Genomic DNA, 12905 nt, shown 5'->3' with positions numbered 1-12905 from the left:
TTTTCAAATTTAAGTAGTTAAAATTTGAATTCTTTGAAATTTGTGTGAATCACAAGTTTGTGATTAACTTTACTATGAAAATAGTTTTTTTTTCAGTTTTTTTGTTTTGTTTTTTGCATTATTTATTTTCTTTTGTTTTTTGCTTTATTTTTTAATTCTTTTTGCTTTTAGGTCAGAAAAATTATAAACTTTCTGTTAGTGCCATTAGTTTTAGAAAAAAATTATAAACTTTCTGTTAGTGCCATTGGTTTTCAAATTTGAATAGTTAAAGTTTGAATTATGGTATTACGAGGGTCGAACCATAAGACATTAAAGCATTTCAAATGAACTCTGAAAAAGTTGAAAGTTGGCATGGTATCATAATTTCACCCACATAGCATGTGCATGTACAGAACAGACAATGGTATCATACTCGTCTGTTACAAAGTTGGCATGGTATCATCATAATAGTTGCGGGAGAAAGTCTTCACTTTTTCTTCGCTTGTGTCATTTGCTTATTGCGCCGTAACCATGGATAATCTTCATCATTTATCAGGATGCTTGGGTCAGCCTTGACTTTGAAGGGAGGAATTTCATGAAACTTTTCATAATCTTCAGACATGTCTGTCTTACCCTCCACTCCCATGATGTCCCTTTTTCCTGAAAGAACTATGTGGCGCTTTGGCTCATCGTATGATGTATTCGCTTCCTTATCTTTTCTTTTTCTCGGTTTGGTAGACATGTCCTTCACATAGATAACCTGTGCCACATCATTGGCTAGGACGAACGGTTCGTCTGCATATGCAAGATTGTTGAGATCCACTGTTGTCATTCCATACTGTGGGTCTACCTGTACCCCGCCTCCTGATAGATCGACCCATTTGCACTTAAACAAAGGGACCCTAAAATCATGTCCGTAGTCAAGTTCCCATATGTCCACTATGTAACAATAATATGTGTCCTTTCCCCTCTCGGTTGCTGCATCAAAGCGGACACCGCTGTTTTGGTTGGTGCTCTTTTGATCTTGGGCGATTGTGTAAAATGTATTCCCATTTATCTCGTATCCTTTGTAAGTCAATACAGTCAAAGATGGTCCCCTGGACAACAAGTACATCTCATCACAAACAGTGTTGTCACCTCTGAGACGTGTTTCCAACCAACTGCTGAAAGTCCTGATGTGTTCACATGTAATCTAGTCATCGCACTGCTCCGGGTGTTTGGAGTGCAGACTGTTCTTGTGTTCATCGACATATGGGGTCACCAAAGTAGAGTTCTGTAGAACTGTGTAGTGTGCTTGAGACCAAGAATATCCATCCTTGCATATTATTGAGGCCCCTCCCAGTGTGCCTTTTCCAGTCAGTCTCCCCTCATACCGTGATTTAGGGAGACCTATCTTCTTAAGGCCAAGAATGAAGTCAACACAAAACCCAATGACATCCTCTGTTTGATGGCCCATGGAGATGCTTCCTTCTGGCCTAGCGCGGTTACGGACATATTTCTTTAGGACTCCCATGAACCTCTCAAAGGGGAACATATTGTGTAGAAAGACGGGCCCCAGAATGACAATCTCGTCGACTAGATGAACTAGGACGTGCTTCATGATATCGAAGAAGGATGGTGGGAATACCAGCTCGAAACTGACAAGACATTGCGCCACATCACTCCTTAGCCTTGGTACGATTTCTGGATCGATCACCTTCTGAGAGATTGCATTGAGGAATGCACATAGCTTCACAATGGCTAATCGGACGTTTTCCGGTAGAAGCCCCCTCAATGCAACCGGAAGCAATTGCGTCATAATCACGTGGAAGTCATGAGACTTTACGTTCTGGAACTTTTTCGCTGGCATATTTATTATTCCCTTTATATTCGACGAGAAGCCAGTCATGACCTTCATACTAAGCAGGCATTCAAAGAATATTTCTTTCTCCTCTTTCGTAAGAGCGTAGCTGGCAGGACCTTTATACTGCTTCGGAGGCATGCCGTCTTTTTCATGCAAATGTTGTAGGTCCTCCCGTGCCTTAGGTGTATCTTTTGTCTTCCCATACACGCCCAAGAAGCCTAGTAGGTTCATGCAAAGGTTCTTCGTCACGTGCATCACGTCGATTGAAGAGCGGACCTCTAGGTATTTCCAGTAGGGTAGGTCCCAAAATATAGATTTCTTCGTCCACATGGGTGCGTGTCCCTCAGCGTCATTTGGAACAGCTAGTTCGCTGGGACCCTTTCCAAAGGTTACGTGTAAATCATTGACCATAGCAAGTACGTGATCACCGGTACGCATGGCGGGCTTCTTTCGGTGATCTGCCTCGCCTTTGAAATGCTTGCCTTTCTTTCGACATTGATGGTTGGTCGGAAGAAATTGATGATGGCCCAGGTACACATTCTTCCTGCATTTGTCCAGGTATATACTTTCAGTTTCTTCTAAACCGTGCATGCATGCGTGGTATCCCTTGTTTGTCTATCCTAAAAGGTTACTGAGAGTGGGCCAATCGTTGATGGTTACAAACAGCAACGCATGCAGGTTAAATTCCTCCTGTTTGTGCTCATCCCACGTACGTGCACCGTTTTCATTCGACAACTGTAAAAGTACTTCAACTAATGGCCTTAGGAACACGTCAATGTCGTTGCCGGGTTGCTTAGGGCCTTGGATGAGAATTGACATCATAATGAACTTCCGCTTCATGCACATCCAAGGAGGAAGGTTATACATACATAGAGTAACGGGCCAGGTGCTGTGATTGCTGCTCTGCTCCTGAAAGGATTAATGCCATCCGCGCTTAAACCAAACCATACGTTCCTTGGGTCACTTGCAAACTTAGGCCAGTACTTTCTCTCGATTTTTCTCTACTGCGACCCGTCAGCGAGTGCTCTCAACTTCCCGTCTTTCTTACGGTCCTGACTGTGCCATCGCATCAACTTGGCATGCTCTTCGTTTCTGAACAGACGTTTCAACCGTGGTATTATAGGAGCATACCACATCACCTTCGCAGGAACCCTCTTCCTGGGGGCTCGCCGTCAACATCACCAGGGTCATCTCGTCTGATCTTATACCGCAATGCACCGCATACCGGACATGCGTTCAGATCCTTGTACGCACCACGGTAGAGGATGCAGTCATTAGGGCATGCATGTATCTTCTGCACCTCCAATCCTAGAGGGCAGACGACCTTCTTTGCTGCATATGTACTGTCGGGCAATTTGCTATCCTTTGGAAGCTTCTTGTTCAATATTTTCAGTATTGGGCCTTGTGATGCCATATACCTCGATCGATCTCCAAAACCAAAAATGGTCGAATGACCCTCAAGTTAGAAACCAACCGACCCAAAAAAATTGAGTTGGGACTGTTGGATTAATAAACCCTTCACCCATCAAACCCTTCCAGCTCCTTGCGGATGGACGATGCTTGGACACATTTCAAAGCATGACATGTTTGCGTAGGACATGTTTAACCAATGTTGTGACCACGCAAGGGATAACGGGTACTTGTTGTGGGAGGACGCGAAGAAGATGCGGTTGATAGTGAGTGGGGAGTTCCACCAATAAATGCGGGAGTTCCTCCGCAGGCAAAAATGATCCAAGGGAAGTGACCATCTGGAAAGAAGAGAAGATGCTACTTGTCTTTACCACACGATCCTTCATGTGAGGAAGGCCTGAATATACCTACCCAGCAGACAAGTCTTTAGAAGATCCAACTGCAGGAGGCAGCGTGGTAGTCTGGTAGATGTTGAAATCATTTGGACTCGACAGTCGTAAGTCGAATGTAATCATATGTTTGATACGTTCAGTCTGCAGTTTGCGCATGCTAAATGTAAGTCACAGAAGGTAGTGGATTATTCTGTTAGGCAAATCAAAATCCGATGAACTGTATGTGCTCCACTTCTCCAGTTCAGTTTTGCATGGAAGTTGTGTACAATTGTGATTAATCTGTGTCAGTCAGTTTGGAACCAGACAAGTTTGCAAAACCGCTTTGAGACAGGATTGACAATTTTGATTTTCAGTAAATTGGTTTATTATCTTTTTAACAAAATATATCCACACTCTGGTGTGTGGAGTTAAAAATACAATGAGCTTTCAATTTGATGTTCAGGCATAGGACAATATGCATGTACCAAAGTTGAAATATGGCCTCACATTAAATGAGTGTTCAGCATAGAAACGAATTTATACTAAAAAAAGTGGTTTCAAATATTTGAACTAAAGTTCCACTTTTTTTTGTTCACAACATCGAACGGCTCGTTGTGTTGACACCAAAGGTATGGCAATGGTCGTCAACTCAACCGGAGGCAAAACTTACCGACAAAACCGGTTAAGATGGTTGGTAACAAATCCTTCTGAGATGATTGTTTCCTTTTGTCATCCACATTATATTAACTAGAGAAAATGCAATAGGACTTTGCCTATAAATGTGTGTTTGGAAATCAGACTTATCCTTATCATATCCTATATCGTATACAAAGAGGAAGAAACACTTGAATATTATTAGAGTAGTAATTGTCATTGGCGACGATGCGAATGGAAATTAACATGAAGATTCTTTAATCTACACATAAAAAAGATGGTCGATAAATTTCCAATACCAACAATCGATCAACGGTGTGTTTCCTACCTATTTTGTATCCGTACACGCTTTCACAACCAACAACGGCTCCATTTTTAGATGGAAATACTCCTACACAGTAGGATTAGGCCTCAATAAATATTTACCCTTTTCACCCCTCAATCCATAAAACAGATTGGCCCATGAAGGATACCAGTATATATATGCCCCCATACACGAGCATGTCATCCAAAGTTCATCGAGCAAACACACAAACACTGGACTACCACCGAACTTATCCCACAACTTTGTCAAGTCTTCTCTTTGAAATGGAGGGTGTTAGAGTGTTGATTGTTGGTGTTGGGCCAGCAGGCCTCGCAACGGCAGCATGCCTTAGCCAATTCTCAATTCATTATGCCATCGTCGAGCGCGAGAGCTGTAGCGCGTCACTCTGGCACAACCGCACGTATGATCGCCTCAAGCTGCATCTCGCAAAGGAGTTCCGTGAGTTGCCACACATGTCATAACCTGTAGATGCACCAACATACATACCAAAAACCTTGTTTGTGAAGTACTTGGATGACTATGTTGAGCGTTTCAACATTCAACCAAAGTATCTCACCAGCGTGGAGTCATCCACATATGACAATGATGAAAAATGTTGGTCCATTGTGGCAAAGGACATGTCAAAGTGCACCACAGTCAAGTTCACGACAAAGTTTCTTATTGTGGCAAGTGGTGAGAATAGTGCAGAGAATATTCCAATGTTCCCTGGACTGGAAAGCTTTCCAGGTGATGTTATCCACTCCTCAAGCTACAAGTCAGGCAAGAGCTACTCTGGCAAGAATGTATTGGTCATTGGATCTGGCAACTCCGGGATGGAAATTGCTTATGACCTTGCGACCCATGGTGCCAACACATCGATTGTTATACGAAGCCCGGTACATACGTGCACTATATATTTTCACTGGGTGCATGAGCGCAAATTCGTAGTATAGTTATTAATAGAAGAGATGCAATTTTTAGTGTTATTACTAATACGAAGTATTTCACATAGAAAAAGAGATGGACTGTTTTATGTCACACACAAACAACTGAAAGACTAGAGGAACCACATGACAAAAATTTATTTCTCGAAAGAAGAAATTCTATTTTTATCATGCATACTTCAAAAGAGGTGTGACATGTTTTGTGGTTGCAGATTCATGTAATGACAAAGGAATTAATTCGTTTGGGGATGACACTTGCTCACCATCTTCCATTGAATCTAGTGGATAAACACCTTGTGATGGCAGCGTATTTAATATTTGGAGACATGTCACAGCATGGCATCACAAGGCCAAAAATGGGTCCAATGACCCTCAAATAAGAAACAGGCCGATCTGTAGTAATTGATGTTGGGACTGTTGGATTGATCAAAAAAGGCATCATCAAAGTAAGTATATCCTTGACATGACATAAATATATAACATATGTTGATTTGATATGCCAAGTTGTCATTGTATTTTTATCTCCTAAAGGTTCAAGGGAGCATTAGTAAGATCAAGGGCAACATAGTTAAATTTCAATGCAGTAAAAGAATGTCATTTGATGCAATTGTGTTTGCAACTGGATACAAAAGCACGACAAATATGTGGCTCAAGGTAATATAGCTTGTGTTTGAACATGTCTGAGTTTGTTTTCTTGGTGTAACCATTATTAAATCTGCTAACAAGGCTATGTGTTTTTAATCCAGAATGGCGAGAGCATGTTGAATGGCAACAGACTGTCCATCCAAAAATATCCAAATCATTGGAAAGGTGAAAATGGGCTCTACTGTGCTGGGTTGGCGAGCAGAGGATTAGCTGGTATCGCAACAGATGCCAAGAATATCGCTAATGACATCAAATATGTGATGGACTCTATGTCAAGTTAAATCATCTTTTACATGTAGTTTACCATGGCAAGCATGCTAGAAGGTTGATTCTTTGAGATATATATCCATTGTGTCACCTTTGTATCTAGCTTTTCGATAAGTAAATTTATGTTTATTTTAAGGTTCATATGTGCCCCGGAGAGAGATGTACTATTATACTATAATCAAGGGCTCTGTACTCTTATTACGCAGAGAGATTTCTAATTTTGGTTGAACCTACAACTGTGTATTATATTTTATTTACTTGAAATTATATGTACAAAAGGCATGCGCTCAAAACTCTATTATCTATACCAAAATCTCTTGTGGCGTGTTTACCCCATCAACATACAACTATAGGAGGTAGTAATCACATCAGCCTAAAATAAATGCATAGTTCACTACATCCATCGCCGCTATTGTAGTGCTATTCAGTCTTAGAATGGCACTAGTTATCATCCCATGTATCTGCAAGGGGTAGCTGATATACTATAAATCATTAAAAATATTTGTGAACATATTTAGAAACTTAAAACTAAAACTTAGAACGCCATATGACGGAATGCTACTATTTAGAACGTGTATTTGTGGTTACGTGATACACGTATCGTTAGCTATTGTGGACACAGTTTGTTATGCCCGAAGCGCAGGGTTTGCAGTATGTAGTAAGTTTTCCATGGGCTGAGATCCAAGGTATCCATCCGCATTGTCTTGGATATAAATTGCTTATTACCTTGCGACCATGGTGCCAATACTTTGATTGTTATACGAAGGCTGATATGTACTACATGCACTATATATTTTCAATGGGTACATGAACACAATTTTTTAGTATAGTTACCACTGGAAGAGACCCTTTTTTAGTATTATTACTAATAGAAAGTTTTCACATATATAAGAGATGGACTGTTTGTTATGACGCACAAACAAACAAACGACTAGAGGAACTACATGACAAACAATTAACTTTTGAAAGAATAAATTCTATGAAATTTTGTTTTATCATGCATGCTTCAGAAGAGGTGTGATATGTCTTTTGGTTGCAGATTCATGAAATGACAACAAAATTTATTTAGTTGGGATGATACTTGCTCACCATCTTTCACTAAATCTAGTGAATAACCTCTTTGTGACGGCAGCGACTTTCATATTTGGAGACCTATCGAGGCATGGCATCACAAGGCCCAAAACCAAAAATGGATCACAACGACCCTTAAGTTAGAAAGCTACCGATCCATAGTGATTGATGTTGGGACTGTTGGATTAATAAAAAATCATCATCCGAGTATTTGGAATATTTGAACGAATCTGCCTTATTAGTCATATTTTTATAGTTGAAAATAATAAGTATACCTTTTCTCTCATAATGTCGGCTTGTTTTCTAGTTGGCACTTCTAGAGAGATCCTAGTCATCTACCTAGATAACATAGATATGAATCAAATGCGAAATTATATATTTCAAAAATAAGGCACTTACATGACGTAGAAGGCCACTACTAGCATATATACTGATTGTTCATTATATTTGAAGCCATAACAAGCAATCATTTGTTTTCTTTTTGGAGAAACACCAACATTGGATTTATAAAAGTGTCAATGGGATATATAGAACATCATTTGAATCAAGATAATAAGAAATCCTAAGTACCCTTTTTTACAATGTGAACTGACGGAATAAAGCATATATAGTGGATGAGCTTCTCCCAGTTTTGTCTATCGCTTTTATCAACTGATGACTCATTGGAATTTACTGACTTCCAAGACAAAATGTACCAGGATCGCAAAGATTGCTAATGCCAAACTTGAATTAGCTAAAAGCAACTATAACCAGTAACTGAAATATGATCTTAACACTCTCATGGATTGGCGTACTGTACATCTGTATTCCGTTTTCCCTTTTTCAAAACACCACATTTAACTGATGCATTATTCGAGCAATCTTCAAATCATTCAAAAAAAATCTGAGGCATTGTTTAGCCAGCCTCCTAAGAATGACATGATGGGTCGGCCCCTTAAGCAAGGAGAAGAAGCAAGCAGGCCCAGCAATGACGAGCGAGGCCTCCACAAGTCCACAAGTCCATAGAAACAAAACCCTCCAATCCGCCATCCTCCTTCCTCCTCTAGGGTTTTACTACGCAGCGTCGCCATCTCCCTCCCCACCTTCGTCCCCCGCCGGCCCGATTCCTACCCGGCAGACCACCACCAAGGCCCGATCCAGCGGCCATGATCGACAAGAAGCACAAGTCCTCCAAGAAGCAGCCCAAGGGCAGCCGCTTGCCGCTCAATGCCGACGCCGACGCCGATGCAGTGGCCGACGCTGGGAAGCGCCATCGCTCCGGCGCCACCAAGCGCCACCAGGCCGAGAAGGAGTTCGTTCCCTCCTCCATCAGTGCCAAGATCCTCCGCGAGGCCCTCAAGCAGCAGCAGGAGGAGATCCTCCACATACTATTCAGTCTTCAAATGGCACAAATTATCAATGTGTGCAACTACATGGGCTAGCTGACGTACTAATAAATCATTAAAAATATCAATGAACTGATTTAGAAACTTAAAACTAAAAGTTAGAACACCATATGACGGAAAACTACTATTTAGAACGTGTATTTGTGGTTACACGATACTGGTATCCTTATATGTCGTGGACACAGTTTGTTGTGCCCGAGGTACCCAGGGTTTGCAGTATCTAGTAGGTTTTCCATCGGCTGAGATCCAAGGTGTCCATCCGTCTAGTCTTGGATATAAATTGCCGATGACCTTGCGACCATGGTGCCAATACTTCGATTATTATACGGAGCCTGATATGTACTACATGCACTATATATTTTCATTAGGTACATGAACACCATTTTTTGTATAGTTACCACTAGAAGAGATGCATTTTTTCATTATTATTACTAATAGAAAGTATTTCACATATATAAGAGATGGATTGTTTTATATCACGCACAAACAACAAAACAACTAGAGGAACTACATGACAAAAAATAACAATTGAAAGAAGAAATTCTATGAATTTTTTTCTATCAGGCATGCTTCAAAAGAGGCGTGACATGACTTTTGTTGCAGATTCATGTGATGACAGGAGAATTAATTTAGTTGGGATGACACTTTCTCACTTTCTTTCACTAAATCTAGTGGGTGACCTCTTTGTGACGGCGGCGAATGTCATATTTGGAGATCGATGGAGGTATATGGCGTCACAAGGCCCAAAACTAAAAATGGTCGAATGACCCTCTAGTTAGAAACCAATCCAGAATGGTGAGAGCATGTTCATTATATTTGAAGGCATAACAAGCAATCATTTGTTTTCTTTTTGGAGAAACACCAACATTGGATTTATAAAAGTGTCAATGCGATATATAGAACATCATTTGAATCAACACAATAAGAAATGCTCAGTACCCTTTTTTACAATGTGAACTGACAGAATAAAGCATATATAGTGGACGAGCTTCTCCCAGTTTTGTCTATCACTTTTATCAACTGATGACTCATTGGAATTTACTGACTTCCAAGACAAAATATACTTGGATCACAAAGATTGCTAATGCCAAACTTGAATTAGCTAAAAGAAACTATAACCAGTAACTGAAATACACTAGTATAAAAAGGGTCAAATGTGAAGCACATTAGTGCTGGCTTGAATTTGAGCCGGCACTAATGTGACCATTAGTGCCGGTTCCAACGGCTAGGCGGGCGGGCATCATTAGTACCGGTTTGTGGGCAACCTTTAGTACCGGTTCATGCCACAAACCGATACTAATGAGGCTGTGTCAGGCTATGGTCAGGCTAGGGCCCCCACGAAGACCTCTAGTACCGGTTCATGCCCTGAACCGATGCTAGAGTTTCTTAGTAAGCTGATTTTTAGTCCCACCTCGCCAAGAGAGAGGCAGTATTAGCGGTTTATAAGCCGTGAGTGCACAGACAATGACGAAGAGTTGCAATGCTCACCTGCATGTTGATTAGCTTCAAGCCTTGCGGAATAGCATAGATTGCACTAAGCTATGTGCAGTGTAGTCTACACTATTCCGAATGGCTTGAAGCAAATTAACCAGCATTGCACCTCTTTTTCATTTTTAATAACTTATTTGAACTCCAGACTTCTTTTGTGTTCAGTATGTAGCATTCAAAGCGACGTCATCAATTTCCAACATGTTCTGACATCATTTGTTGTTTTTCGGTCATTTACCTAATTGTTTAGAGAGCTAAATGACCGTGAAATTGAAAATCACTACAAAATGAATTCTGAAAATGTGGAAACTTGGCATGGTATCATCATTTCACCTGCATAGCATGTGCGAAAGAGTAGAGAGGGTCACGGCAAAAACTGGACGCACTTCGTGTACAAACTAGACAAACTCTTTCGGAGTATCAGGGTTTCGGACGAGAACTCATCTGTTACACGGGCACTTCGATGTTTTTTGAACTTATTTGAACTCCGGACTTCTTTTGTGTTCAGTATGCAGCATTCAAAGTGACGTCATCAATTTCCAACATGTTCTGACATCATTTGTTGTTTTTCGGTCATTTACCTAATTGTTTAGAGAGCTAAATGATCGTGAAATTGAAAATCACTACAAAATGAATTCTGAAAATGCTGAAACTTGGCATGGTATCATCATTTCACCCGCGTAGCATGTGCGAAAGAGTAGAGAGGGTCACGACAAAAACTAGACGCACTTTCGTGTACAAACTGGACAAACTCTTTCGGGGTATCAGGGTTTCGGACGAGAACTCATCTGTTACATGGGCACTTCAATGTTTTTTTAAACTTATTTGAACTCTGGGCTTCTTTTGTGTTCATTGTGCAGCATTCAAAGCGACATCATCAATTTCCAACATGTTCTGACATCATTTGTTGTTTTTCGGTCATTTACCTAATTGTTTAGAGAGCTAAATCACCGTGAAATTGAAAATCACTACAAAATAACTTCTGAAAATGTTGAAACTTGGAATGGTATCATCATTTCACCCGCATAGCATGTGCGAAAGAGTAGGGAAGGTCACGACAAAAACTAGACGCACTTCGTGTACAAACTGGACAAACTCTTTCGGAGTATCAGGGTTTCGGACGAGAACTCATCTGTTACACGGGCACTTCAATGTTTTTTAAACTTATTTGAACTCCGGACATCTTTTGTGTTCAGTATGCAGCATTCAAAGAGACGTCATCAATTTCCAACATGTTCTGACATCATTTGTTGTTTTTCGGTCATTTATCTAATTGTTTAGAGAGCTAAATGACCGTGAAATTGAAAATCACTACAAAATGACTTCTGAAAATGTTGAAACTTGGCATGGTATCATCATTTCACCCGCATAGCATGTGCAAAAGAGTAGAGAGGGTCACGACAAAAACTGGACGCACTTCGTGTACAAACTGGACAAACTCTTTCGGAGTATCAGGGTTTCGGATGAGAACTCATCTGTTACATGGGCACTTCAATGTTTTTTAAACTTATTTGAATTTCGGACTGCTTTTGTGTTCAGTATGCAACATTCAAAGAAACTTCATCAATTTCCAACATGTTCTGACATTATTTGTTGTTTTTCGGTCATTTACCTAATTGTTTAGAGAGCTAAATGACCGTGAAATTGAAAATCACTACAAAATGACTTCTGAAAATGTTGAAACTTGGCATGGTATCATCATTTCACCCACATAGCATGTGCGAAAGAGTAGAGAGGGTCACGGCAAAAACTGGATGCACTTCGTGTATAAACTAGAAATAGAAGAAAAGAAATAATGCAGAAAAGAAAAAAACTATACAAAAAATTACTCAAAAAATAGAAGAAAATAAATAATGCAGAAAATAAAAAAAACTATATAAAAAATACTCAAAAATAAATAGAAGAAAATAAATAATGCAGAAAAGAAAAAATATATAAAATATTTGTGGGCGGGCTGCCCAGTGGGCCTGCCAGACCTTGGGTGTGCAAATGCAGGCCCAGAAGGGCCAGCAGACTCACAGGGCAGCGCGCCCTAGTTAGGCCCAGAAGCCTGCTATATAGAGAAGCTCGAAGGAGCAGCCGTGGCTGGGTTTATAAACCAGTGCGGCTGCCCTTCGCTCGGTGAGGTGGGACTAAACATTTGTGCACCACCGGTGGCAGCGCACAACCATTAGTACCGGTTGGTGGCTCCAACCGGTACTAAAGGGGGGGTCTTTAGTACCGGTTCATGGCACGAACCGGCAAAAGGGGTCATTTCCCGCCCCTTGGCCTGACGAAAATTGGCCTTTAGTACCGGTTGGTGGCTCCAACCGGTACTAAAGACCCCTCCTATATATATGGCACTTACAAACAAATCAGTTTCATCGACCACCAGTACTTCTTCTCGATCCAACTTCTTCGCCGCGCCCGTCGCCCATCGCGCGCCGCCCTCGCCGCCCCCGCCGCCCGTCGTCACCGTCACCACCGTCGCCCCCGCCACCCGTCATCGCCGTCACCGCCGTCGCCCCCACGCGCCGCGCCCATCGCGCCGCCGCCTCTCGCCCC

At 41.2% G+C, this 12905-nt stretch overlaps 1 pseudogene; it reads left to right on the top strand.

Moving 5' to 3' along the window:
* Positions 1-5199: 5199 nt before the first annotated feature.
* LOC119352414 lies at positions 5200-6431 on the top strand (annotated as a pseudogene).
* The last annotated feature ends 6474 nt before the right edge of the window (positions 6432-12905 follow it).

Source organism: Triticum dicoccoides, chromosome 2A (assembly GCF_002162155.2).
Source record: "Triticum dicoccoides isolate Atlit2015 ecotype Zavitan chromosome 2A, WEW_v2.0, whole genome shotgun sequence".
NCBI lineage: Eukaryota > Viridiplantae > Streptophyta > Magnoliopsida > Poales > Poaceae > Triticum > Triticum dicoccoides.
This window is presented reverse-complemented; position numbering and strand designations above follow the sequence as displayed.